Below are 26,343 nucleotides of genomic sequence, written 5' to 3'. Positions count from 1 at the left end.
TTCTGCTTTGTATCGTCACTTTTTTTTTTGTTTTTTGAACTTGGACTGTTCGGGCTTTGCAAACTTTAGGGAAGATATCAATATATCATGTTGCACATACGGTTCTAAAAATTTGAGTGTGGTGTACCAAATCCAGGTGTTTGTTGAAGTAGCTGGAGCCCCCGAACCTGATGGAACATAGACATTCATTTTCTTGTGTTCTTCCACAAATTTCGACTTTAGAGACTCCCATTTTGCCATCAATTCTTTATCTGAAATAACATTTATATATATATATATATATATATATATATATATATATATATATATATACACACACACATACTTTTATTATTGCAGATAATTTTATAAATCTTCCAAGATAATTTTGTAAATATTCCACACAAAAATATATTTTTACCTGTAAAATGTTGTCCATAAATTTGAAAAATTGCTTGCGAAATTATATCAAACTTTTGCTGCTTTAATTCACTTTGTATATAATCGGGATTTTGCTTATCATAAATCATCAGCTCTTGATGAACCAAAGTAATCAAAAGTTTGATGATTTCGTCATTCATTTTGTCTTATAGTAAAAAAAACAACTTCTCAAGAAAAAGTTCAAGCTGCACTGATGCTTCGATAAAATTGAGCACTGATCGTCTTATGTTATTTCAAACGCGATTTTCTCGCCTTCGAGGTTCGCGCCGATTCCTAGAAAAAGCGAAGGTGCGCTCCCTCTGCAGGATGCTGCATGCGTGAGGGGTGCGAGGAGAGAAGGCGTCGCACCACTCCATATTGTGACCGTGATTGTATCTCGCTGATAAAAAAATTTGTAGTTTTTCCATTTCCAATTTATTATAAGTTATCTGCATTGTTTAACAATGGCATCGACAACGGTTATTGAGGATAAATGGATAATCACTATGATTAAAGACACTGAGTGTATATATAATTGTAAAAATAAAGAATGTCTGATCTTTTACAAATAAAAATAGGCTCAACATAGCCAGGTATGTTTCAATTCCTTAAAAATTTGCCTAATAATTATTACTGTAACAAATATTAAATTTTCATTCAAAAAGAACATTCTAAATACATACATACATAGGTGTGTTATGTGTGTGTAAAGATCAATAAACAATAGTAGTGTAGTTAAATTCTTGTTTTTAAAGTAATATCAATTTTATAATTTTATTTTTCTGTTACAGGTGAAGATATTAAAAAGCGATGGGGTAGTATGCGTAAAATATTTGCAGATATTTATCGAGCTGGACGCACAAACTATGTATACTACGAGGAAATGAGCTTCTTAAAAGACTATATTAATATTACAAAACCAAGAGCTCAATTTGAGACACCACAAGTACAGCCAAACCCTTTCAATAAATTTACAACTGTTGTCAAACATGCAGCATGACCACCACTGGATAAGCTTGCAGAAAAAAAGTTTAATGAAGTAAACTTATTGGAAAAAGAATGTATGCAGATTGCTGAAAAAACTATTCGTTCTATTGCAAAACCCGAAGAGGATGATTGTTTTATACAAGCCATAAGAGGAAGTCTGTAAAGTATTGATCAAGCAAATGTACTAAATTACATTCCAGGAATATTGCAGATTATTAAAAATTATCAAAAAAAAATAACAATAAAGCATATTTTAATGTAAAACTTTTATTCTCAAATATATAATATTTCATTAAAAATGAGATGTTTATATTATTGTTCTTTTATAAGCAGTTTTATTTTTCTAAAGATACTTTAATGTTTTCTTTCACCATCTGAAAAGCATCCAAATATTAAATAATTCTTTCTTTAGAAAAATACACCTCGCACAATAATAAAGCAGATTATTCATTTTAATTTTTGAGGTTAGTAAATTAAAATCGTAGCTATGTATTAATTAATAACGTAATTATTTAATACAATCTCTAAATTAATTTATTTAATCTTTTAAAACAATTTTCATTTTGGCGCGCAAGATCATCCAGTAGTGTATGTCATGTATAGATACACAACATACGTGTATATAGACGAAAGAACGGAACCCGACAGTTCATCTTAGTGCAGCTGTAGCATAGCAGAGCATAGCATAGCTGAGCTCCTAGGTATATTGCCCCTAACTTCGGTGATCGGACGAGAACCAGTGCATTCAGCGTAGTATGGCTGTTGGCAAGATGTGATATTTAAGTGAAATTCAAATTCTTAAACGACTGTAAAATATTCACAATTCCCTTCTCCCTTTTAGGCTTAGCTATATTCTTCTAATAAAGCTGTGAGGTCTGACAAGATAATCGTCATAATTAGTTGGATTGACCTTGTGAGAATCGCTAGTTTCAGTTTGGCAAAGAAACTGAATTGGAATAATAATAATTACTCTTCTATCGCTTAGAGAAGTAAAAATTTGATATGTTACAAGTTGAACTTAAAAAATAAAAAAAAAAAAATAGGGTACCAACGGCACGCGGGGTTCCCAAGCGGTCACCCATCCAAGTACTAACCGCGCCTAATGCTGCTTAACTTCGGTGATCGGACGAGAACCGGTGCATTCAGCGTAGTATGGCTGTTGGCAAGATGTGATATTTAAGTGAAATTCAAATTCTTAAACGACTGTAAAATATTCACAATTCCCTTCTCCCTTTTAGGCTTAGCTATATTCTTCTAATAAAGCTGTCAGGTCTGACAAGATAGTCATCATAATTTGTTGGATTGACCTTGTGAGAATCGCTAGTTTCAGTTTGGCAAAGAAACTGAATTGGAATAATAATAATTACTCTTCTATCGCTTAGAGAAGTAAAAATTTGATATGTTACAAGTTGAACTCAAAAAATAAAAAAAAAAAAAAATAGGGCACCAACGGCACGCGGGGTTCCCAAGCGGTCACCCATCCAAGTACTAACCGCGCCTAACGCTGCTTAACTTCGGTGATCGGACGAGAACCGGTGCATTCAGCGTAGTATGGCTGTTGGCAAGATGTGATATTTAAGTGAAATTCAAATTCTTAAACGACTGTAAAATATTCACAATTCCAATCTCCCTTTAAGGCTTAGCTTCAATCTTCTAATAAAGCTGTCAGGTCTGACCAGATAGTCATCATAATTTGTTGGATTGACCTTGTGAGAATCGCTAGTTTTAGTTTGGCAAAGAAACTGGAATGGAATAATAATAATTACTCTCCTATAGCTTAGAATAGTATACATTTGATATGCTACTAGTTAAATTCAAAAAGTCGTGAAAAATATCAAAAAATTGGGGTACCAACGGCACGCGGGGTTCCCAAGCGGTCACCCATCCAAGTACTAACCGCGCCTAACGCTGCTTAACTTCGGTGATCAGACGAGAACCGGTGCATTCAGCGTAGTATGGCTGTTGGCGAATTGTAATATTTAAGCAAAATTCAAAATCTTAAACAACTGTAAAATATTCACAATTCCAATCTCCCTTTAAGGCTTAGCTTCAATCTTCTAATAAAGCTGTCAGGTCTGACCAGATAGTCATCATAATTTGTTGGATTGACCTTAAATGAGACAGAAGCTGCATTTCTATCGGGAAACATTAAATTAAATTTTAACCTTGGTAGTGTAGTAAAAGATTTTCTCATTGCAAATAGAAAGAGTATTTTCTAATAACGTAAAAGCAAAAAATTTATATATAATATCCAAATACGTACGCCACTACTGGAATTTCGTACAGAACCAGATTTACAGAGCCGGTTTCTCATTAAAAAGTTCATTCAAAAAGCTGTATAATCATTGAAAAACAGTTTTTTCACCTTCGACTACCCCTCAAAACACTTCTAATTACATTTATCTCGAATTAATTAAATTCACTATCACATACCTATAGCTTCAAGCTGAAAGTTATAAAAAATTCGAAATTCTCAGTTCACATCTTGGCCAGTGTCAGCGAAGAGAATCTTAGATTGAATTAATCCCACTTCGACTGCAGACGTAGCAGACTGGGAGGCAAACAGCCCAGAGCGATCGCTCATAATTCAGCGTAGATGAGAACTGACGCCGGAGGGGCTTTCAAGTCGCAGGGGCAAATCGATAATGGAGAGAGATAACACGCGTAGCTCAGCTGATTGGCAAGGCTCTCTCTCTCTCTCTCTCTCTCTCTCTCTCTCTCTTTCTCTTGCACGATGCGATGCAGTGTGTGTATATGCGCCTTGGCTCTTGGCTATATTCGTCTTTCTAATCTAATAAATTAGAGCTCGCTGGGTATACCTCTGATGCTTCCTCATTGCATACCCGATAACACCTTGCTGTTTGTCCGGCACATTTCGAGCCAGAGGCTTAGGCCATCCCCTACAGTCTATTGGATTTCCTTTGAACAATCGAGCTTAGCGCGCTCTAGAATCCACTGACAGAAATAAGACATAGTACTGGTATAGGGCTGCTCGATGCATTCATCCTCTGTCCATGTGTATCTCTCGCTCTAGTAGTCCTTGCTTTGTCAGAGGGTACAACACGCGTGCAGTCTAGTCATGCGCTGCAACGTCAGCTACCTCTCATGTCTCTTTCTTGATTGATCATCGGCCCCATATTCGAAACTCGACCTATACTGTTTCAATCATTAGCCAATTCCTGATCTATTGGTAAGCATGTATAACTTTAGGATAAGTGAGTTGCACAACAGAGGAAAACAAGTAAATAAAACATATAAAAACTGAATATCTCTTACTTCGGACAGTTTTGTCCAAAGTGCTCTAAATGTGTATCTTGATGATGGCTTTATTCAAAAAATATAAGCAATAAGTCAACGGTCTTCAGTTTCAATTATAGAAGAACGCTACCCACGAGTCTAGTTACATTAGCGGAACGTTGGAAAGAGGTAACGCCGTTTGCTCAACACATTGTCGAACGGCTCATTATCAGCATAAGTATTAATTTAATATACTTAGTAGCCCAGGCAGAATTATAGCTTTGAAAGGACGAATATTTTTAGAATAGAACCGCGAAGTTAATAGTCCTGAAATTGCCTAAAGTGGATTTAGCACATCAATCAATAGATAGCAGAGCCAGATACACTGGCGCGAATGAGATAATTCAATTAGTATCTACCTGCACATGCCTACGTCCATTCGATTTGTTATGTTTTTTTTTTTATCGAAACAGAAATTATAAATTGTTCTTTTTCCGTGGGCAAACATAGCTTCTCAAAGTTCTCAAGCAGATATAGGTTAGTCGTATTATGAGCATGAATGCGTGTATGAAAGAGAACCTCTACAGGCCTCTTGCTATTTGTAAATGGCCGGAACCGATTCAATGGGATTCGATATCGATTCAGATTTGCTGGACTTTCTCGAACTGCATCATGTACATATCGTATTATTATATCCGCTTTGAAGTTAATAATTCTCAATAGTTGAACATCTCATTAGAAGATTAAAATTATAATTAAAACGGACTCTTCTGCGAGGTCCTCATCAATTAATTCTTATACTGAAAATTAAAAGATACTCTTGCTTAAATTTTGAGCGTAATTCTCTATCTATTTCAACTACCATTTTTTCGTGCGACGTTTGTTCATAATATGTATATACGTTTATAAACAGAAAAAAGATACGAGTTAGACACATTCTCGCAGCTTCTTTCTACATCAGCAGATCTCTTTATATGTATATTCGCAGTCTGTCTGTTGGCTTTGCGACTCGTATGTCAGAAAATCCGATTTTAAGCGTCGCAGTGGCAGACGTGAGCTGCAAAGGGATACGTTACATATAGGCTTTGCGTCGTCGTGTCCGTGGCTTTCATTCGTAAATCTGAAAGTCAGTCGTCGCCACACGTGCGAGAAAGTACCTACTGGGATCTTCCGATTTTGCCATGTAGACAGCGCCACAGGGAAATTACTTTGGCGGAATTGCCTGGCTTCGTCCTTCTGTCGACTTTTTTCTATTGTAGGTTTGCCGGGGCATGACGGAATTCGTCTGCTTAGTGCTGTGCTCCTATTCATACGTTATATTATCTATATGGATGGACAACCATATACTCGATAGGAAAAAATAATAGTTTGTGTTAACCGTGTTTTAGTAGACAACATTTGTTGGCTAAGTTTGATTGAATGAATTGAAAAATATATATTCAAAAATATTTTGTCGATTCAAATATTAATCAAAATTTTAAAATCATACTTTGTAATTAATTTTTTCAGAATTTTCTACTAATACAGCATCTGACTGAAACAACATCTATAGTTCACAAATCGAAATCAAAGACAAGATTTTTATTTTATGCCATATGCGCGCAAAAACTTAACCAAGTAATAATGACTAGAGAGAGAAAAAATTCTGCACTTTTCATATTTTTGAAAATTGTCTGATTTTCTTAAAAACATCTGACACTCATACACTGCTCGTATTGTTTCATGTCTCACGGCTTATCTTATGTGTCACTTTAATTAAAAACTTTGAAAAAACAAATCAATACTCTATTTTCACTATCACTATCCGTACTATATAAAAGAATCAATTATATATGATCGAATAGATAACTAATGAAACGAAGGGAAATATTGGCGTTTATGGCGTGAAAAAAGCTTGATAGGATGCGCCGCTTCAAAGGTACAAGGATTCATTAGCTTTTGTCGTTCAGTCGTAGGACTCCGATTGTTAATTCTGCCCGATTATCCGATGTATATCCTACTACTAATTTGACGACAATTTTTTCTATACTGCAACGGCTATTCTATAAGCTATCGACGAGGTGGGACGGCTTTATATATATATATATATATATATATATATATATATATATATATATATATATATATATATATATATATATATATATATATATATATATATATATATATATATATATATATATATATATATATATATATATATATATATATATATATATAGACCCGTGACGTTTAAACTTGTCGCATTTTGCGTTACGTCATTTATACATCGACTATTTCTTTTTCCAAAAGCGACTCAAAAAGAGTGTGCTTTTAAAAAAATCCAAAGATCGAGAGCAGCACGTTTTCATTATTTCCGAAACTTCGAGATATCACAAAGAGTACACAGAGTATAGCGGTTTTCAGTTTGAATAATTTTTGCTTCGATAGCGTGCGCCGGGCAAAAACGTTCGTTGTTTTTATAATAAATACTAAATTTTTGTTTTTATAAATGTTTTCATTTCAAAATTTCAGTTTAAAAATTTTGAATTTCTAAACTTTGCTCTTCCTAATTTTTAATTTTCAAATTTGTTACCATTACCCATTAAATTTTGAATAATCTAACGAAAAGGAGTGTAATTATTTTCACTCGTCTATAGTTGTATTGGAAACTCTAATGTGCCATTCTCTAACGGTCAATTAAACAGATCATTGTTCACGTCTTATCAGGCTTAACGATTTCTACTGTAGTTTCAAATATTTAGACTTTTATAAGTTCACAAACTTTCAGAACTTTTGAAATTGCTTTAAAAATTATGTTATCTCGCCAACAGCCATACTACGCTGAATGCACCGGTTCTCGTCCGATCACCGAAGTTAAGCAGCGTTAGGCGCGGTTAGTACTTGGATGGGTGACCGCTTGGGAACCCCGCGTGCCGTTGGTACCCCAATTTTTTGATATTTTTCACGACTTTTTGAATTTAACTAGTAACATATCAAATTTTTACTTCTCTAAGCTATAGGAGAGTGATTATTATTATTCCAATTCAGTTTCTTTGCCAAAGTGAAACTAGCGATTCTCACAAGGTCAATCCAACAAATTAGGATGACTATCTTGTCAGACCTGACAGCTTTATTAGAAGATTGTAGCTAAGCCTAAAAGGGAGAAGGGAATTGTGAATATTTTACAGTCGTTTAAGAATTTGAATTTCACTTAAATATCACATCTTGCCAACAGCCATACTACGCTGAATGCACCGGTTCTCGTCCGATCACCGAAGTTAAGCAGCGTTAGGCGCGGTTAGTACTTGGATGGGTGACCGCTTGGGAACCCCGCGTGCCGTTGGTACCCTATTTTTTTTTTATTTTTTGAGTTCAACTTGTAACATATCAAATTTTTACATCTCTAAGCGATAGAAGAGTAATTATTATTATTCCAATTCAGTTTCTTTGCCAAACTGAAACTAGCGATTCTCACAAGGTCAATCCAAAAAATTATGATGACTATCTTGTCAGACCTGACAGCTTTATTAGAAGAATATAGCTAAGCCTAAAAGGGAGAAGGGAATTGTGAATATTTTACAGTCGTTTAAGAATTTGAATTTCACTTAAATATCATATCTTGCCAACAGCCATACTACGCTGAATGCACCGGTTCTCGTCCGATCACCGAAGTTAAGCAGCGTTAGGCGCGGTTAGTACTTGGATGGGTGACCGCTTGGGAACCCCGCGTGCCGTTGGTACCCTATCTTTTATTGCTTTTTTGAGTTCAACTTGTAACTTATCAAATTTTTACTTCTTTAAGCGATGGAAGAGTAATTTATTATTATTCCAATTCAGTTTCTTTGCCAAACTGAAACTAGCTATTCTCACAAGGTCAATCCAACTAATTATGACGACTATCTGGTCAGACGTGACAGCTTTATTAGAAGATTATAGCTAAGCCTAAAAGGGAGATAGGAATTGTGAATATTTTACAGTTGTTTAATATTTTGAATTTCACTTAAATATTACAATTCGCCAACAGCCATACTACGCTGAATGCACCGGTTCTCGTCCGATCACCGAAGTTAAGCAGCGTTAGGCGCGGTTAGTACTTGGATGGGTGACCGCTTGGGAACCCCGCGTGCCGTTGGTACCCTATTTTTTTATTGCTTTTTTTTAATTTTTTGAGTTCAACTTGTAACATATAAAATTTTTACTTCTCTAAGCGATAGAAGAGTAATTATTATTATTCCAATTCAGTTTCTTTGCCAAAGTGAAACTAGCGATTCTCACAAGGTCAATCCAACAAATTATGATGACTATCTGGTCAGACCTGACAGCTTTATTAGAAGATTGAAGCTAAGCCTTAAAGGGAGATTGGAATTGTGAATATTTTACAGTTGTTTAAGAATTTGAATTTCACTTAAATATCACATCTTGCCAACAGCCATACTACGCTGAATGCACCGGTTCTCGTCCGATCACCGAAGTTAAGCAGCGTTAGGCGCGGTTAGTACTTGGATGGGTGACCGCTTGGGAACCCCGCGTGCCGTTGGTACCCTATCTTTTATTGCTTTTTTGAGTTCAACTTGTAACTTATCAAATTTTTACTATTTTAAGCGATGGAAGAGTAATTTATTATTATTCCAATTCAGTTTCTTTGCCAAAGTGAAACTAGCGATTCTCACAAGGTCAATCCAACAAATTAGGATGACTATCTTGTCAGACCTGACAGCTTTATTAGAAGATTGTAGCTAAGCCTAAAAGGGAGAAGGGAATTGTGAATATTTTACAGTCGTTTAAGAATTTGAATTTCACTTAAATATCACATCTTGCCAACAGCCATACTACGCTGAATGCACCGGTTCTCGTCCGATCACCGAAGTTAAGCAGCGTTAGGCGCGGTTAGTACTTGGATGGGTGACCGCTTGGGAACCCCGCGTGCCGTTGGTACCCTATTTTTTTTTTATTTTTTGAGTTCAACTTGTAACATATCAAATTTTTACATCTCTAAGCGATAGAAGAGTAATTATTATTATTCCAATTCAGTTTCTTTGCCAAACTGAAACTAGCGATTCTCACAAGGTCAATCCAAAAAATTATGATGACTATCTTGTCAGACCTGACAGCTTTATTAGAAGAATATAGCTAAGCCTAAAAGGGAGAAGGGAATTGTGAATATTTTACAGTCGTTTAAGAATTTGAATTTCACTTAAATATCATATCTTGCCAACAGCCATACTACGCTGAATGCACCGGTTCTCGTCCGATCACCGAAGTTAAGCAGCGTTAGGCGCGGTTAGTACTTGGATGGGTGACCGCTTGGGAACCCCGCGTGCCGTTGGTACCCTATCTTTTATTGCTTTTTTGAGTTCAACTTGTAACTTATCAAATTTTTACTTCTTTAAGCGATGGAAGAGTAATTTATTATTATTCCAATTCAGTTTCTTTGCCAAACTGAAACTAGCTATTCTCACAAGGTCAATCCAACTAATTATGACGACTATCTGGTCAGACGTGACAGCTTTATTAGAAGATTATAGCTAAGCCTAAAAGGGAGATAGGAATTGTGAATATTTTACAGTTGTTTAATATTTTGAATTTCACTTAAATATTACAATTCGCCAACAGCCATACTACGCTGAATGCACCGGTTCTCGTCCGATCACCGAAGTTAAGCAGCGTTAGGCGCGGTTAGTACTTGGATGGGTGACCGCTTGGGAACCCCGCGTGCCGTTGGTACCCTATTTTTTTATTGCTTTTTTTTAATTTTTTGAGTTCAACTTGTAACATATAAAATTTTTACTTCTCTAAGCGATAGAAGAGTAATTATTATTATTCCAATTCAGTTTCTTTGCCAAAGTGAAACTAGCGATTCTCACAAGGTCAATCCAACAAATTATGATGACTATCTGGTCAGACCTGACAGCTTTATTAGAAGATTGGAGCTAAGCCTAAAAGGGAGAAGGGAATTGTGAATATTTTACAGTCGTTTAAGAATTTGAATTTCACTTAAATATCACATCTTGCCAACAGCCATACTACGCTGAATGCACCGGTTCTCGTCCGATCACCGAAGTTAAGCAGCGTTAGGCGCGGTTAGTACTTGGATGGGTGACCGCTTGGGAACCCCGCGTGCCGTTGGTACCCTATTTTTTTTTATTTTTTGAGTTCAACTTGTAACATATCAAATTTTTACTATTTTAAGCGATGGAAGAGTAATTTATTATTATTCCAATTCAGTTTCTTTGCCAAAGTGAAACTAGCGATTCTCACAAGGTCAATCCAACAAATTAGGATGACTATCTTGTCAGACCTGACAGCTTTATTAGAAGATTGTAGCTAAGCCTAAAAGGGAGAAGGGAATTGTGAATATTTTACAGTTGTTTAAGATTTTGAATTTCACTTAAATATCACATCTTGCCAACAGCCATACTACGCTGAATGCACCGGTTCTCGTCCGATCACCGAAGTTAAGCAGCGTTAGGCGCGGTTAGTACTTGGATGGGTGACCGCTTGGGAACCCCGCGTGCCGTTGGTACCCTATCTTTTATTGCTTTTTTGAGTTCAACTTGTAACTTATCAAATTTTTACTTCTCTAAGCGATAGAAGAGTAATTATTATTATTCCAATTCAGTTTCTTTGCCAAAGTGAAACTAGCGATTCTCACAAGGTCAATCCAACAAATTAGGATGACTATCTTGTCAGACCTGACAGCTTTATTAGAAGATTGTAGCTAAGCCTAAAAGGGAGAAGGGAATTGTGAATATTTTACAGTCGTTTAAGAATTTGAATTTCACTTAAATATCACATCTTGCCAACAGCCATACTACGCTGAATGCACCGGTTCTCGTCCGATCACCGAAGTTAAGCAGCGTTAGGCGCGGTTAGTACTTGGATGGGTGACCGCTTGGGAACCCCGCGTGCCGTTGGTACCCTATTTTTTTTTTATTTTTTGAGTTCAACTTGTAACATATCAAATTTTTACATCTCTAAGCGATAGAAGAGTAATTATTATTATTCCAATTCAGTTTCTTTGCCAAACTGAAACTAGCGATTCTCACAAGGTCAATCCAAAAAATTATGATGACTATCTTGTCAGACCTGACAGCTTTATTAGAAGAATATAGCTAAGCCTAAAAGGGAGAAGGGAATTGTGAATATTTTACAGTCGTTTAAGAATTTGAATTTCACTTAAATATCATATCTTGCCAACAGCCATACTACGCTGAATGCACCGGTTCTCGTCCGATCACCGAAGTTAAGCAGCGTTAGGCGCGGTTAGTACTTGGATGGGTGACCGCTTGGGAACCCCGCGTGCCGTTGGTACCCTATCTTTTATTGCTTTTTTGAGTTCAACTTGTAACTTATCAAATTTTTACTTCTTTAAGCGATGGAAGAGTAATTTATTATTATTCCAATTCAGTTTCTTTGCCAAACTGAAACTAGCTATTCTCACAAGGTCAATCCAACTAATTATGACGACTATCTGGTCAGACGTGACAGCTTTATTAGAAGATTATAGCTAAGCCTAAAAGGGAGATAGGAATTGTGAATATTTTACAGTTGTTTAATATTTTGAATTTCACTTAAATATTACAATTCGCCAACAGCCATACTACGCTGAATGCACCGGTTCTCGTCCGATCACCGAAGTTAAGCAGCGTTAGGCGCGGTTAGTACTTGGATGGGTGACCGCTTGGGAACCCCGCGTGCCGTTGGTACCCTATTTTTTTATTGCTTTTTTTTAATTTTTTGAGTTCAACTTGTAACATATAAAATTTTTACTTCTCTAAGCGATAGAAGAGTAATTATTATTATTCCAATTCAGTTTCTTTGCCAAAGTGAAACTAGCGATTCTCACAAGGTCAATCCAACAAATTATGATGACTATCTGGTCAGACCTGACAGCTTTATTAGAAGATTGAAGCTAAGCCTTAAGGGAGATTGGAATTGTGAATATTTTACAGTTGTTTAAGAATTTGAATTTCACTTAAATATCACATCTTGCCAACAGCCATACTACGCTGAATGCACCGGTTCTCGTCCGATCACCGAAGTTAAGCAGCGTTAGGCGCGGTTAGTACTTGGATGGGTGACCGCTTGGGAACCCCGCGTGCCGTTGGTACCCTATCTTTTATTGCTTTTTTGAGTTCAACTTGTAACTTATCAAATTTTTACTATTTTAAGCGATGGAAGAGTAATTTATTATTATTCCAATTCAGTTTCTTTGCCAAAGTGAAACTAGCGATTCTCACAAGGTCAATCCAACAAATTAGGATGACTATCTTGTCAGACCTGACAGCTTTATTAGAAGATTGTAGCTAAGCCTAAAAGGGAGAAGGGAATTGTGAATATTTTACAGTCGTTTAAGAATTTGAATTTCACTTAAATATCACATCTTGCCAACAGCCATACTACGCTGAATGCACCGGTTCTCGTCCGATCACCGAAGTTAAGCAGCGTTAGGCGCGGTTAGTACTTGGATGGGTGACCGCTTGGGAACCCCGCGTGCCGTTGGTACCCTATTTTTTTTTTTATTTTTTGAGTTCAACTTGTAACATATCAAATTTTTACATCTCTAAGCGATAGAAGAGTAATTATTATTATTCCAATTCAGTTTCTTTGCCAAACTGAAACTAGCGATTCTCACAAGGTCAATCCAAAAATTATGATGACTATCTTGTCAGACCTGACAGCTTTATTAGAAGAATATAGCTAAGCCTAAAAGGGAGAAGGGAATTGTGAATATTTTACAGTCGTTTAAGAATTTGAATTTCACTTAAATATCATATCTTGCCAACAGCCATACTACGCTGAATGCACCGGTTCTCGTCCGATCACCGAAGTTAAGCAGCGTTAGGCGCGGTTAGTACTTGGATGGGTGACCGCTTGGGAACCCCGCGTGCCGTTGGTACCCTATCTTTTATTGCTTTTTTGAGTTCAACTTGTAACTTATCAAATTTTTACTTCTTTAAGCGATGGAAGAGTAATTTATTATTATTCCAATTCAGTTTCTTTGCCAAACTGAAACTAGCTATTCTCACAAGGTCAATCCAACTAATTATGACGACTATCTGGTCAGACGTGACAGCTTTATTAGAAGATTATAGCTAAGCCTAAAAGGGAGATAGGAATTGTGAATATTTTACAGTTGTTTAATATTTTGAATTTCACTTAAATATTACAATTCGCCAACAGCCATACTACGCTGAATGCACCGGTTCTCGTCCGATCACCGAAGTTAAGCAGCGTTAGGCGCGGTTAGTACTTGGATGGGTGACCGCTTGGGAACCCCGCGTGCCGTTGGTACCCTATTTTTTTATTGCTTTTTTTTAATTTTTTGAGTTCAACTTGTAACATATAAAATTTTTACTTCTCTAAGCGATAGAAGAGTAATTATTATTATTCCAATTCAGTTTCTTTGCCAAAGTGAAACTAGCGATTCTCACAAGGTCAATCCAACAAATTATGATGACTATCTGGTCAGACCTGACAGCTTTATTAGAAGATTGGAGCTAAGCCTAAAAGGGAGAAGGGAATTGTGAATATTTTACAGTCGTTTAAGAATTTGAATTTCACTTAAATATCACATCTTGCCAACAGCCATACTACGCTGAATGCACCGGTTCTCGTCCGATCACCGAAGTTAAGCAGCGTTAGGCGCGGTTAGTACTTGGATGGGTGACCGCTTGGGAACCCCGCGTGCCGTTGGTACCCTATTTTTTTTTATTTTTTGAGTTCAACTTGTAACATATCAAATTTTTACTATTTAAGCGATGGAAGAGTAATTATTATTATTCCAATTCAGTTTCTTTGCCAAAGTGAAACTAGCGATTCTCACAAGGTCAATCCAACAAATTATGATGACTATCTGGTCAGACCTGACAGCTTTATTAGAAGATTGGAGCTAAGCCTAAAAGGGAGAAGGGAATTGTGAATATTTTACAGTCGTTTAAGAATTTGAATTTCACTTAAATATCACATCTTGCCAACAGCCATACTACGCTGAATGCACCGGTTCTCGTCCGATCACCGAAGTTAAGCAGCGTTAGGCGCGGTTAGTACTTGGATGGGTGACCGCTTGGGAACCCCGCGTGCCGTTGGTACCCTATTTTTTTTTATTTTTTGAGTTCAACTTGTAACATATCAAATTTTTACTATTTTAAGCGATGGAAGAGTAATTTATTATTATTCCAATTCAGTTTCTTTGCCAAAGTGAAACTAGCGATTCTCACAAGGTCAATCCAACAAATTAGGATGACTATCTTGTCAGACCTGACAGCTTTATTAGAAGATTGTAGCTAAGCCTAAAAGGGAGAAGGGAATTGTGAATATTTTACAGTTGTTTAAGATTTTGAATTTCACTTAAATATTACAATTCGCCAACAGCCATACTACGCTGAATGCACCGGTTCTCGTCCGATCACCGAAGTTAAGCAGCGTTAGGCGCGGTTAGTACTTGGATGGGTGACCGCTTGGGAACCCCGCGTGCCGTTGGTACCCTATTTTTTTATTGCTTTTTTTCAATTTTTTGAGTTCAACTTGTAACATATAAAATTTTTACTTCTCTAAGCGATAGAAGAGTAATTATTATTATTCCAATTCAGTTTCTTTGCCAAAGTGAAACTAGCGATTCTCACAAGGTCAATCCAACAAATTATGATGACTATCTGGTCAGACCTGACAGCTTTATTAGAAGATTGAAGCTAAGCCTTAAAGGGAGATTGGAATTGTGAATATTTTACAGTTGTTTAAGAATTTGAATTTCACTTAAATATCACATCTTGCCAACAGCCATACTACGCTGAATGCACCGGTTCTCGTCCGATCACCGAAGTTAAGCAGCGTTAGGCGCGGTTAGTACTTGGATGGGTGACCGCTTGGGAACCCCGCGTGCCGTTGGTACCCTATCTTTTATTGCTTTTTTGAGTTCAACTTGTAACTTATCAAATTTTTACTATTTTAAGCGATGGAAGAGTAATTTATTATTATTCCAATTCAGTTTCTTTGCCAAAGTGAAACTAGCGATTCTCACAAGGTCAATCCAACAAATTAGGATGACTATCTTGTCAGACCTGACAGCTTTATTAGAAGATTGTAGCTAAGCCTAAAAGGGAGAAGGGAATTGTGAATATTTTACAGTCGTTTAAGAATTTGAATTTCACTTAAATATCACATCTTGCCAACAGCCATACTACGCTGAATGCACCGGTTCTCGTCCGATCACCGAAGTTAAGCAGCGTTAGGCGCGGTTAGTACTTGGATGGGTGACCGCTTGGGAACCCCGCGTGCCGTTGGTACCCTATTTTTTTTTTATTTTTTGAGTTCAACTTGTAACATATCAAATTTTTACATCTCTAAGCGATAGAAGAGTAATTATTATTATTCCAATTCAGTTTCTTTGCCAAACTGAAACTAGCGATTCTCACAAGGTCAATCCAAAAAATTATGATGACTATCTTGTCAGACCTGACAGCTTTATTAGAAGAATATAGCTAAGCCTAAAAGGGAGAAGGGAATTGTGAATATTTTACAGTCGTTTAAGAATTTGAATTTCACTTAAATATCATATCTTGCCAACAGCCATACTACGCTGAATGCACCGGTTCTCGTCCGATCACCGAAGTTAAGCAGCGTTAGGCGCGGTTAGTACTTGGATGGGTGACCGCTTGGGAACCCCGCGTGCCGTTGGTACCCTATCTTTTATTGCTTTTTTGAGTTCAACTTGTAACTTATCAAATTTTTACTTCTTTAAGCGATGGAAGAGTAATTTATTATTATTCCAATTCAGTTTCTTTGCCAAACTGAAACTAGCTATTCTCACAAGGTCAATCCAACTAATTATGACGACTATCTGGTCAGACGTGACAGCTTTATTAGAAGATTATAGCTAAGCCTAAAAGGGAGATAGGAATTGTGAATATTTTACAGTTGTTTAATATTTTGAATTTCACTTAAATATTACAATTCGCCAACAGCCATACTACGCTGAATGCACCGGTTCTCGTCCGATCACCGAAGTTAAGCAGCGTTAGGCGCGGTTAGTACTTGGATGGGTGACCGCTTGGGAACCCCGCGTGCCGTTGGTACCCTATTTTTTTATTGCTTTTTTTTAATTTTTTGAGTTCAACTTGTAACATATAAAATTTTTACTTCTCTAAGCGATAGAAGAGTAATTATTATTATTCCAATTCAGTTTCTTTGCCAAAGTGAAACTAGCGATTCTCACAAGGTCAATCCAACAAATTATGATGACTATCTGGTCAGACCTGACAGCTTTATTAGAAGATTGAAGCTAAGCCTTAAAGGGAGATTGGAATTGTGAATATTTTACAGTTGTTTAAGAATTTGAATTTCACTTAAATATCACATCTTGCCAACAGCCATACTACGCTGAATGCACCGGTTCTCGTCCGATCACCGAAGTTAAGCAGCGTTAGGCGCGGTTAGTACTTGGATGGGTGACCGCTTGGGAACCCCGCGTGCCGTTGGTACCCTATCTTTTATTGCTTTTTTGAGTTCAACTTGTAACTTATCAAATTTTTACTATTTTAAGCGATGGAAGAGTAATTTATTATTATTCCAATTCAGTTTCTTTGCCAAACTGAAACTAGCGATTCTCACAAGGTCAATCCAACAAATTATGATGACTATCTGGTCAGACCTGACAGCTTTATTAGAAGATTGAAGCTAAGCCTTAAAGGGAGATTGGAATTGTGAATATTTTACAGTCGTTTAAGAATTTGAATTTCACTTAAATATCACATCTTGCCAACAGCCATACTACGCTGAATGCACCGGTTCTCGTCCGATCACCGAAGTTAAGCAGCGTTAGGCGCGGTTAGTACTTGGATGGGTGACCGCTTGGGAACCCCGCGTGCCGTTGGTACCCTATCTTTTATTGCTTTTTTGAGTTCAACTTGTAACTTATCAAATTTTTACTTCTTTAAGCGATGGAAGAGTAATTTATTATTATTCCAATTCAGTTTCTTTGCCAAACTGAAACTAGCTATTCTCACAAGGTCAATCCAACTAATTATGACGACTATCTGGTCAGACGTGACAGCTTTATTAGAAGATTATAGCTAAGCCTAAAAGGGAGATAGGAATTGTGAATATTTTACAGTTGTTTAATATTTTGAATTTCACTTAAATATTACAATTCGCCAACAGCCATACTACGCTGAATGCACCGGTTCTCGTCCGATCACCGAAGTTAAGCAGCGTTAGGCGCGGTTAGTACTTGGATGGGTGACCGCTTGGGAACCCCGCGTGCCGTTGGTACCCTATTTTTTTATTGCTTTTTTTTAATTTTTTGAGTTCAACTTGTAACATATAAAATTTTTACTTCTCTAAGCGATAGAAGAGTAATTATTATTATTCCAATTCAGTTTCTTTGCCAAAGTGAAACTAGCGATTCTCACAAGGTCAATCCAACAAATTATGATGACTATCTGGTCAGACCTGACAGCTTTATTAGAAGATTGGAGCTAAGCCTAAAAGGGAGAAGGGAATTGTGAATATTTTACAGTCGTTTAAGAATTTGAATTTCACTTAAATATCACATCTTGCCAACAGCCATACTACGCTGAATGCACCGGTTCTCGTCCGATCACCGAAGTTAAGCAGCGTTAGGCGCGGTTAGTACTTGGATGGGTGACCGCTTGGGAACCCCGCGTGCCGTTGGTACCCTATCTTTTATTGCTTTTTTGAGTTCAACTTGTAACTTATCAAATTTTTACTATTTTAAGCGATGGAAGAGTAATTTATTATTATTCCAATTCAGTTTCTTTGCCAAACTGAAACTAGCGATTCTCACAAGGTCAATCCAACAAATTATGATGACTATCTGGTCAGACCTGACAGCTTTATTAGAAGATTGAAGCTAAGCCTTAAAGGGAGATTGGAATTGTGAATATTTTACAGTCGTTTAAGAATTTGAATTTCACTTAAATATCACATCTTGCCAACAGCCATACTACGCTGAATGCACCGGTTCTCGTCCGATCACCGAAGTTAAGCAGCGTTAGGCGCGGTTAGTACTTGGATGGGTGACCGCTTGGGAACCCCGCGTGCCGTTGGTACCCTATCTTTTATTGCTTTTTTGAGTTCAACTTGTAACTTATCAAATTTTTACTTCTTTAAGCGATGGAAGAGTAATTTATTATTATTCCAATTCAGTTTCTTTGCCAAAGTGAAACTAGCGATTCTCACAAGGTCAATCCAACAAATTATGATGACTATCTGGTCAGACCTGACAGCTTTATTAGAAGATTATAGCTAAGCCTAAAAGGGAGATAGGAATTGTGAATATTTTACAGTTGTTTAAGATTTTGAATTTCACTTAAATATTACAACTCGCCAACAGCCATACTACGCTGAATGCACCGGTTCTCGTCCGATCACCGAAGTTAAGCAGCGTTAGGCGCGGTTAGTACTTGGATGGGTGACCGCTTGGGAACCCCGCGTGCCGTTGGTACCCTATTTTTTTATTGCTTTTTTTTAATTTTTTGAGTTCAACTTGTAACATATAAAATTTTTACTTCTCTAAGCGATAGAAGAGTAATTATTATTATTCCAATTCAGTTTCTTTGCCAAAGTGAAACTAGCGATTCTCACAAGGTCAATCCAACAAATTATGATGACTATCTGGTCAGACCTGACAGCTTTATTAGAAGATTGAAGCTAAGCCTTAAAGGGAGATTGGAATTGTGAATATTTTACAGTTGTTTATGAATTTGAATTTCACTTAAATATCACATCTTGCCAACAGCCATACTACGCTGAATGCACCGGTTCTCGTCCGATCACCGAAGTTAAGCAGCGTTAGGCGCGGTTAGTACTTGGATGGGTGACCGCTTGGGAACCCCGCGTGCCGTTGGTACCCTATCTTTTATTGCTTTTTTGAGTTCAACTTGTAACTTATCAAATTTTTACTATTTTAAGCGATGGAAGAGTAATTTATTATTATTCCAATTCAGTTTCTTTGCCAAACTGAAACTAGCGATTCTCACAAGGTCAATCCAACAAATTATGATGACTATCTGGTCAGACCTGACAGCTTTATTAGAAGATTGAAGCTAAGCCTTAAAGGGAGATTGGAATTGTGAATATTTTACAGTCGTTTAATAATTTGAATTTCACTTAAATATCACATCTTGCCAACAGCCATACTACGCTGAATGCACCGGTTCTCGTCCGATCACCGAAGTTAAGCAGCGTTAGGCGCGGTTAGTACTTGGATGGGTGACCGCTTGGGAACCCCGCGTGCCGTTGGTACCCTATCTTTTATTGCTTTTTTGAGTTCAACTTGTAACTTATCAAATTTTTACTTCTTTAAGCGATGGAAGAGTAATTTATTATTATTCCAATTCAGTTTCTTTGCCAAAGTGAAACTAGCGATTCTCACAAGGTCAATCCAACAAATTATGATGACTATCTGGTCAGACCTGACAGCTTTATTAGAAGATTATAGCTAAGCCTAAAAGGGAGATAGGAATTGTGAATATTTTACAGTTGTTTAAGATTTTGAATTTCACTTAAATATTACAACTCGCCAACAGCCATACTACGCTGAATGCACCGGTTCTCGTCCGATCACCGAAGTTAAGCAGCGTTAGGCGCGGTTAGTACTTGGATGGGTGACCGCTTGGGAACCCCGCGTGCCGTTGGTACCCTATTTTTTTATTGCTTTTTTTTAATTTTTTGAGTTCAACTTGTAACATATAAAATTTTTACTTCTCTAAGCGATAGAAGAGTAATTATTATTATTCCAATTCAGTTTCTTTGCCAAAGTGAAACTAGCGATTCTCACAAGGTCAATCCAACAAATTATGATGACTATCTGGTCAGACCTGACAGCTTTATTAGAAGATTGAAGCTAAGCCTTAAAGGGAGATTGGAATTGTGAATATTTTACAGTTGTTTAAGAATTTGAATTTCACTTAAATATCACATCTTGCCAACAGCCATACTACGCTGAATGCACCGGTTCTCGTCCGATCACCGAAGTTAAGCAGCGTTAGGCGCGGTTAGTACTTGGATGGGTGACCGCTTGGGAACCCCGCGTGCCGTTGGTACCCTATCTTTTATTGCTTTTTTGAGTTCAACTTGTAACTTATCAAATTTTTACTATTTTAAGCGATGGAAGAGTCATTTATTATTATTCCAATTCAGTTTCTTTGCCAAACTGAAACTAGCGAATTAGTCCAAGGAGTAGCTTAGCCGTTAATTTCGAGGTAGTAGTGGAAAACTTTTAATTAAAAATTTGCTCACGCGCTAACTAAGGGTTTGTATGCAAATTGGCATACTTTTTAACAACGTTGTTTTAGGTACCCTTTTGGACTCCAACGCGAATTCGTCATCGCTTCGCGTGGTTGTCAATTCAGTTTTACTTTAATTACAACGTCAGGTCATTTGATGGACGCATCTCGAGTTTATAGTTAAATAAGCACACTTGATAATAATTTTTACATTCGTCATCAGTTTTTATTAAGCTTATAAACAAGTGAAAGTAGATTTCAGGGAGAAAGTGGCAGAAAAGCCGGAGGAAAGTCTGAAAAGACGCCTTGGTCTGCTTAAAAGGGTGCTGCGCGTGAAACCAAGTTAACTTTCCACTTCCGGACGTGTCTGGTAATATACCTATACCTATATTTGCTGAGGAGGGTTTAGCCGTACCGGTATATGTGCAAATCCAGAAAAAACCGGACACTTCAGGGGGTCTGAGTGAACAAATTTGAAATTTGAGAGCACACCTACCAGACCAACTTTTTTGGGTTTCTGAGGCCATTCAGAACACGAAAAACCTTGGGTTTCCAAGATTAAAAAATACCTATTTTTTTCCGGACAGATTAAATTCTCTTATGGGAATTTAACGCGGGGAAAATTATCGAAAACAAGTCACGATTCAACTTTACCCACTTAGTGTATGAACGCGCAATTCAAAAATGTGTATTGCTAGGATGGAAGTATCAGAAGAGAACTTTAATTTAAGGGCTGGCGAGTTAAAAATGGTTGCCTGGGTAAAAAGTTGTCTAGGCTTGAAGATAGTAAAAAGTCACGAAGCGAGTAAGATGTTTTACGAAAATCAGCGATTTTTCTCTTATTCTTAAAATTCTTATAACTTTTGATCCGAGCAGCCAATTTTAATCATCCAGGGCTCAAATTAAAGTTCTTTTCTTCTATTTTCGTTTAAAAAATTTGGATTAACATTTCGATTTTACGATCAGCTATACATATGTCTATCAATTATGGCCGTTTTTTGGTCGTTTTCATCGTCATATATGTAGCTGATCGTAAAATAAAAATGTTAATCTAAATTTTCAAACCAAAAGCAGAAGAAAAGAGCTACAATTTGAGTCTCAGATCGTCGAAATTGACTTCTTGGATCAAAAGTTATAAGGATTTTAAAAATGAATGATTTTAAAAAATCGAAAAATTGGTGTTTTTTTGCCATTTTCAAGCCTAGACAACTTTTGACCTAGGCAATCATTTTTAACCCACCAGCTCTCGAATTAATTTTTTTTTTAATTTTGATTCTATTAAAACACATTTTTAAACTGCGCCTCCAGACAAAAAGTGGCATTTTCTTGGTTTTCGTTCATTTTCCCCGGGTTAAATTCCCATAAGAGAACTGCCCCGCAAAAAATAGGTATTTTTTAATTTTCGGAACCTCAGGGTTTTTCGGGTTCTATATGGCCTAAAGAACGAAAAAAATGTGGTCCGGTAGTTGTGCTCTCAAATTTCAAATTTGTTCACTCAGACCCCCTAAAGTGCCCGGTTTTTTCTGGATTTGCACATATAGATAGAAAAATAGAGATAAGGATAGCGCGACGCCGGAGAAAGTGAGTGAGAAAAGTGGATAAATATAGCGAAGGAGCGCAAAGATAAGGAAAAGAACAAGGAGAGATGGTGTATTTTCGATTTCGCCCGAGATCAAGCTGTCCCTCATCGGGGCTTTGGGATCGGTGCGGCAGTTCGATTATTGGTGAAAAAGTATTCCTTTTTTCTTCTCGTCCTTTGTTTCAGTATTATTCTCTTTGGTGCAAGAGTGCTTTTCAAAAATTGATATAGCTTGTCGCTGCTAAAAATAATTTTACGTGTTTGCACTCAGCCATGACGTATTTGGTTTATCGGGATACCCTATCATCTTTTATCACGAACCATACCTCGCATACAGAAAAATTCTCGCTTTGATTTTGACGTATACTACTGAACTGAACAGTAATTATTCCCAAAGAAAAATTTGCCGCAGTTAAGGAGTTATCCCCGCGCGTCCAGCAGCCGAAATGGCGCAATAATTATCCTTCACTTCTTGCTTCGCGACAGCAGAGTTTAGCGTCAGCGTGTATCCGTTGCAACTTCCAGCGGTAAAAAACAGACGACGCGAAACTCGAAGCGCGTCCGTTGTCCTCTAATTATAATTCACTCGACCCTAAGGGGCATTTAGTTTCCCTGTCGTTCAACGAGTGAAACTTCTGTTTATTCTGACAGAGCTTCGTATAGTGTATACAGTTGTGAAGGCTAAATTTTATCACTATATTTAGAATGGGAGTCAAGAGCTATAGCAACGTTGTTAAGAGCTCTTTCACGGGCGGATTCTTCTTTTCAAACATATATAATATTCCATTATCGTACACTTTCTCCGGGTCATTATCTCGTGGCCCGGGCTACTCCTCCCCTCTTGAAAACTTGATTCTCCGTTCAACTTTGCCGACAACTAACTCGGCGGCTTCTGCCTCTCTTTTATTTATGAATTCCATGTAAGCGCGTTATATCCACCTTTTTCCTCTCCTGCGCTTCAAGAGGGTGCAATTCAAGGAAGAAAACTAGAAGGTGAGAACGAAGAAAAGAGGAACAGTGGGTGGTATGTCTCTTTGATTACTCAAGACTTTCCCTTTGTCTCTCTCCTTTTTCTTCCCTTTAATTTTGCGTTCTCTACTACTTATCCCTTTCTGCTGTCTCTGGAATTCCATAGCTTCTTATTAGACCGCCTTTAGCCTTTATAGACCCTTAGTATCGCTTTTATGCCCATCTATATTGTCTATCATATTATTTTGTCTGGGCTTGATGATTTATTCTATATGACGTCCCAGACTTATTGAACTCTCATCAATCGATTTTTAGTGAGCGTTGAGTAATCCGAGCGCACATAATTATTTGAGATTCTTCATTATTCTCCCCTGCTAGTGGACTAACAAGAACATTTTATGAAGATAGCAATGAAATGTGATACGGGAGAGGATCAAAATTTTGAAAAAACAGATTTAAAAGGAGTTTTCATGATACGTGCACGAAAAAGGCCACTTTCCATGCATGTAAAATGAATGGAAAATCGAGTTTTTCTTAGCAGCGGGAAAAACTACTCCCTTGGGAGGAATAAGTTTTTTCCTCCCTTGCAAGGGAATACATTTTTCTGGAAGGGCCTAAAAAACAGTGTCACAAGGCACTTTTTCGATGTTGGAACGTGGTTTTGCATGGTTCTAAACATGTAAAATAAGAGAAAAAAAGTTGCGGGGGTTTGCCCCAACATTTGTTTTTTTCGGTTTCTCCAACCAGAAAATGGCATTTTTCCCGTAGAATTCCCCATGTACCTGATATCCCCACCCTAACGTCAGCCGATCCTTGCCGCTATAAGCCTTGCCTACCTTTCAGAAATAGAGATTTTTGAGTGCGGGTACAAACTTTAAAAAATAAAGATTTAACATGAAAAAATTTAGCATTAATTTATAATAAGAGGAAAAATTGTTAAAATTAAAATAAAATATTGTAAAAGTAAAATTGTTAAAAATGACTACATTTTATACAAAGGGCGTTAAGTGTCGACGTATAGAGACGCGCTGCAAGAGCGCTGCAACCAAAAAAGGCCAAAACACCCATTTAGCCCTTGGTGCACACCATATTTTTTGTAACGCATGTACTGATTTTCGGGTTTACACACACACACGTACATAATTATATACACACACATATTCGTATGTCGTAGTCTTGGCGGCGAATCTGAAACGTACTAGTCTTTATAGGAACCGACGAAATATACGTATATGTGTGTGTGTATATGATTATGTACATATGTGTGTGTGCGTGTGTGTAAATGCGAAAATCAGTACATGCGTTACAAAAAATATGGTGTGCACCAAGGGGTAAGTGGGCTTTTTGGCCTCGTGAGGTTGCAGTACTCGTCTGCGGCTCGTAAACGCAGTCGCCTTCGGCACGGGATAACTCGTCTTGACTCGTAATGCAAACTTCACACTTGTCCTAAAAAAGCCCACTTTACGCCCTTGGTACACAATAAACTGATATAAAATTTTCAAAATTTTACAAGGTTTTCAAAGTTTTTGAAATGTTTTATAATTATAATTTAGAAAATTTTGACTACATCCGAGAAAGGAAGGAACAACTGTTAACCTGCTGCAGCAGGAGGAAAAACTTTCCACCCGCTGCTATGAAAAACTCGATTTTCCATTCGTTTTTCATGCACGGGAAAGGGCCTTTTTCATGCACGTATCATGAAAACTCCTTTTAAATCTGTTTTTTCAAAATTTTGATCCTCTCCCGTATCACATTTCATTGCTATCTTTATACAATTTTCTTGTTAGTCCACTAGCAGAAGAGAATAATTTAAAAAAGTTACTTTAGTCCCGATTCATAGATAAAAAAACGCGAAAATCGTGCTTGTGTTACAAAAAGTATATTATGTACTAAGGGTGTAAAGTGGGCTTTTTTAGACCGACTTTAGAGTTTGCATTAAGAGTAGAGCACTTTTCTCGCCAATTTCATCCACGGGAAAAAATGAGAAATTTGCGGGAAAAATGGGAAATTTGTGGAAAAAATAAGTAAATTTGCGAAAAAAATAAATAAAAAAGTTTTGCGTCCTCCCAGAGAAAGTTTTGTAGTAGTAAAATTTTCAGTTAACTTAATAGGAACGTATTTGGAGGTGTTTGGAGTTTTTATAATATGTCCTTGCGGATAGCTTTGTGCGTGTGTGCGTGTGTGGACTGTTTATGAAACTAGTTAGTTATTTTTTCCGGGATACTTCGTAAATAAAAAAAAAACAATAAAAGAACGTTTATTGTACTGGAGCCTTCTATTTGAAAAAGCAAACAATATTACGATAAAAATAGCATATCTCGAATGAATAATTTTGCGATACTCCTTACGTCCAAAAAAATATGTAGTCCAGTGCAAAGTCGCGAAAATAAATTTTTGCAACCTAATTAGAAAGCCAGGTAGCACCAGCTGCTGCTGTAGACAAAGTCTTCCTCATAAGTCCAAACTTTTTACACGTGGACGCGCTACATTAGCGATTCCTTTGAAAAAGTTGCAGAAGCAGCAGTCGCTGTGCCATGGAAAGTTTCACGTCGGGCGTATGGTACACAGAGTAATTTAATTATAATATGTCACTGGCCAAACTCAAAACAATTTTTATTAATAATGGACATAGATTCCTAACTCATGTAATAGATAGAAAACTGAATAAGTTTGAATCTGCAAAATCGTAGTATACTATAGTTTATTCACATTGGTCAAAATCTTTCCGGAACCGCGATTTAATTAAATTCTTAAATATTTAATTAATTTCGTTTTATTTAGCAACTCACCATAACTATGCAAGTATGTATTTGGATGGAATTCACCAACCGTTTTTCCAGTTTGCTTCTTTACTTTTTACGCTCGCGACGTAAATCTGCGTGAAAGCGAACGTGCCACGCGCACATACCGTTATTCATTTAGTCTTGTGTATGTAAAAAAAGA

At 37.0% G+C, this 26,343-nt stretch overlaps 37 non-coding genes across 37 annotated transcripts; 34 read left to right on the top strand and 3 right to left on the bottom strand.

The window, feature by feature from the left end:
• Positions 1–2,431: 2,431 nt before the first annotated feature.
• LOC116417482 lies at positions 2,432–2,550 on the bottom strand. Its single transcript, XR_004227737.1, has one exon. It is a non-coding gene; the product is annotated as a 5S ribosomal RNA (ribosomal RNA).
• A 280-nt stretch (positions 2,551–2,830) lies between these two features.
• Positions 2,831–2,949, bottom strand: LOC116417481. The gene has a single exon (XR_004227736.1). It is a non-coding gene; the product is annotated as a 5S ribosomal RNA (ribosomal RNA).
• A 285-nt stretch (positions 2,950–3,234) lies between these two features.
• LOC116417480 lies at positions 3,235–3,353 on the bottom strand. Its single transcript, XR_004227735.1, has one exon. It is a non-coding gene; the product is annotated as a 5S ribosomal RNA (ribosomal RNA).
• A 4,075-nt stretch (positions 3,354–7,428) lies between these two features.
• Positions 7,429–7,547, top strand: LOC116417530. Its single transcript, XR_004227780.1, has one exon. It is a non-coding gene; the product is annotated as a 5S ribosomal RNA (ribosomal RNA).
• Positions 7,548–7,832: 285 nt separating this feature from the next.
• On the top strand, positions 7,833–7,951 carry LOC116417529. The gene has a single exon (XR_004227779.1). It is a non-coding gene; the product is annotated as a 5S ribosomal RNA (ribosomal RNA).
• A 275-nt stretch (positions 7,952–8,226) lies between these two features.
• Positions 8,227–8,345, top strand: LOC116417528. The gene has a single exon (XR_004227778.1). It is a non-coding gene; the product is annotated as a 5S ribosomal RNA (ribosomal RNA).
• Positions 8,346–8,621: 276 nt separating this feature from the next.
• LOC116417527 lies at positions 8,622–8,740 on the top strand. The gene has a single exon (XR_004227777.1). It is a non-coding gene; the product is annotated as a 5S ribosomal RNA (ribosomal RNA).
• Positions 8,741–9,026: 286 nt separating this feature from the next.
• LOC116417526 lies at positions 9,027–9,145 on the top strand. The gene has a single exon (XR_004227776.1). It is a non-coding gene; the product is annotated as a 5S ribosomal RNA (ribosomal RNA).
• Positions 9,146–9,421: 276 nt separating this feature from the next.
• LOC116417525 lies at positions 9,422–9,540 on the top strand. Its single transcript, XR_004227775.1, has one exon. It is a non-coding gene; the product is annotated as a 5S ribosomal RNA (ribosomal RNA).
• Positions 9,541–9,815: 275 nt separating this feature from the next.
• Positions 9,816–9,934, top strand: LOC116417524. The gene has a single exon (XR_004227774.1). It is a non-coding gene; the product is annotated as a 5S ribosomal RNA (ribosomal RNA).
• Positions 9,935–10,210: 276 nt separating this feature from the next.
• On the top strand, positions 10,211–10,329 carry LOC116417523. The gene has a single exon (XR_004227773.1). It is a non-coding gene; the product is annotated as a 5S ribosomal RNA (ribosomal RNA).
• A 286-nt stretch (positions 10,330–10,615) lies between these two features.
• LOC116417522 lies at positions 10,616–10,734 on the top strand. The gene has a single exon (XR_004227772.1). It is a non-coding gene; the product is annotated as a 5S ribosomal RNA (ribosomal RNA).
• A 275-nt stretch (positions 10,735–11,009) lies between these two features.
• LOC116417520 lies at positions 11,010–11,128 on the top strand. The gene has a single exon (XR_004227770.1). It is a non-coding gene; the product is annotated as a 5S ribosomal RNA (ribosomal RNA).
• Positions 11,129–11,403: 275 nt separating this feature from the next.
• LOC116417519 lies at positions 11,404–11,522 on the top strand. The gene has a single exon (XR_004227769.1). It is a non-coding gene; the product is annotated as a 5S ribosomal RNA (ribosomal RNA).
• A 275-nt stretch (positions 11,523–11,797) lies between these two features.
• Positions 11,798–11,916, top strand: LOC116417518. The gene has a single exon (XR_004227768.1). It is a non-coding gene; the product is annotated as a 5S ribosomal RNA (ribosomal RNA).
• Positions 11,917–12,192: 276 nt separating this feature from the next.
• Positions 12,193–12,311, top strand: LOC116417517. The gene has a single exon (XR_004227767.1). It is a non-coding gene; the product is annotated as a 5S ribosomal RNA (ribosomal RNA).
• A 285-nt stretch (positions 12,312–12,596) lies between these two features.
• On the top strand, positions 12,597–12,715 carry LOC116417516. Its single transcript, XR_004227766.1, has one exon. It is a non-coding gene; the product is annotated as a 5S ribosomal RNA (ribosomal RNA).
• Positions 12,716–12,991: 276 nt separating this feature from the next.
• Positions 12,992–13,110, top strand: LOC116417515. Its single transcript, XR_004227765.1, has one exon. It is a non-coding gene; the product is annotated as a 5S ribosomal RNA (ribosomal RNA).
• A 275-nt stretch (positions 13,111–13,385) lies between these two features.
• Positions 13,386–13,504, top strand: LOC116417514. Its single transcript, XR_004227764.1, has one exon. It is a non-coding gene; the product is annotated as a 5S ribosomal RNA (ribosomal RNA).
• Positions 13,505–13,780: 276 nt separating this feature from the next.
• On the top strand, positions 13,781–13,899 carry LOC116417513. The gene has a single exon (XR_004227763.1). It is a non-coding gene; the product is annotated as a 5S ribosomal RNA (ribosomal RNA).
• Positions 13,900–14,185: 286 nt separating this feature from the next.
• On the top strand, positions 14,186–14,304 carry LOC116417512. The gene has a single exon (XR_004227762.1). It is a non-coding gene; the product is annotated as a 5S ribosomal RNA (ribosomal RNA).
• A 273-nt stretch (positions 14,305–14,577) lies between these two features.
• Positions 14,578–14,696, top strand: LOC116417511. Its single transcript, XR_004227761.1, has one exon. It is a non-coding gene; the product is annotated as a 5S ribosomal RNA (ribosomal RNA).
• Positions 14,697–14,971: 275 nt separating this feature from the next.
• Positions 14,972–15,090, top strand: LOC116417509. The gene has a single exon (XR_004227759.1). It is a non-coding gene; the product is annotated as a 5S ribosomal RNA (ribosomal RNA).
• A 286-nt stretch (positions 15,091–15,376) lies between these two features.
• Positions 15,377–15,495, top strand: LOC116417508. Its single transcript, XR_004227758.1, has one exon. It is a non-coding gene; the product is annotated as a 5S ribosomal RNA (ribosomal RNA).
• A 276-nt stretch (positions 15,496–15,771) lies between these two features.
• On the top strand, positions 15,772–15,890 carry LOC116417507. Its single transcript, XR_004227757.1, has one exon. It is a non-coding gene; the product is annotated as a 5S ribosomal RNA (ribosomal RNA).
• Positions 15,891–16,165: 275 nt separating this feature from the next.
• LOC116417506 lies at positions 16,166–16,284 on the top strand. The gene has a single exon (XR_004227756.1). It is a non-coding gene; the product is annotated as a 5S ribosomal RNA (ribosomal RNA).
• A 276-nt stretch (positions 16,285–16,560) lies between these two features.
• Positions 16,561–16,679, top strand: LOC116417505. The gene has a single exon (XR_004227755.1). It is a non-coding gene; the product is annotated as a 5S ribosomal RNA (ribosomal RNA).
• A 286-nt stretch (positions 16,680–16,965) lies between these two features.
• Positions 16,966–17,084, top strand: LOC116417504. The gene has a single exon (XR_004227754.1). It is a non-coding gene; the product is annotated as a 5S ribosomal RNA (ribosomal RNA).
• Positions 17,085–17,360: 276 nt separating this feature from the next.
• LOC116417503 lies at positions 17,361–17,479 on the top strand. Its single transcript, XR_004227753.1, has one exon. It is a non-coding gene; the product is annotated as a 5S ribosomal RNA (ribosomal RNA).
• Positions 17,480–17,755: 276 nt separating this feature from the next.
• On the top strand, positions 17,756–17,874 carry LOC116417499. Its single transcript, XR_004227749.1, has one exon. It is a non-coding gene; the product is annotated as a 5S ribosomal RNA (ribosomal RNA).
• Positions 17,875–18,160: 286 nt separating this feature from the next.
• LOC116417488 lies at positions 18,161–18,279 on the top strand. Its single transcript, XR_004227741.1, has one exon. It is a non-coding gene; the product is annotated as a 5S ribosomal RNA (ribosomal RNA).
• A 276-nt stretch (positions 18,280–18,555) lies between these two features.
• LOC116417477 lies at positions 18,556–18,674 on the top strand. Its single transcript, XR_004227732.1, has one exon. It is a non-coding gene; the product is annotated as a 5S ribosomal RNA (ribosomal RNA).
• A 276-nt stretch (positions 18,675–18,950) lies between these two features.
• On the top strand, positions 18,951–19,069 carry LOC116417543. The gene has a single exon (XR_004227793.1). It is a non-coding gene; the product is annotated as a 5S ribosomal RNA (ribosomal RNA).
• A 286-nt stretch (positions 19,070–19,355) lies between these two features.
• On the top strand, positions 19,356–19,474 carry LOC116417532. Its single transcript, XR_004227782.1, has one exon. It is a non-coding gene; the product is annotated as a 5S ribosomal RNA (ribosomal RNA).
• A 276-nt stretch (positions 19,475–19,750) lies between these two features.
• LOC116417521 lies at positions 19,751–19,869 on the top strand. The gene has a single exon (XR_004227771.1). It is a non-coding gene; the product is annotated as a 5S ribosomal RNA (ribosomal RNA).
• A 276-nt stretch (positions 19,870–20,145) lies between these two features.
• Positions 20,146–20,264, top strand: LOC116417510. Its single transcript, XR_004227760.1, has one exon. It is a non-coding gene; the product is annotated as a 5S ribosomal RNA (ribosomal RNA).
• Positions 20,265–20,550: 286 nt separating this feature from the next.
• On the top strand, positions 20,551–20,669 carry LOC116417471. The gene has a single exon (XR_004227726.1). It is a non-coding gene; the product is annotated as a 5S ribosomal RNA (ribosomal RNA).
• The last annotated feature ends 5,674 nt before the right edge of the window (positions 20,670–26,343 follow it).

This window comes from Nasonia vitripennis, chromosome 4 (assembly GCF_009193385.2).
Source record: "Nasonia vitripennis strain AsymCx chromosome 4, Nvit_psr_1.1, whole genome shotgun sequence".
Taxonomy (NCBI): domain Eukaryota; kingdom Metazoa; phylum Arthropoda; class Insecta; order Hymenoptera; family Pteromalidae; genus Nasonia; species Nasonia vitripennis.
Note: the sequence above shows the minus strand (reverse complement) of the source record. Positions and strands in the feature narration are given on the sequence as shown.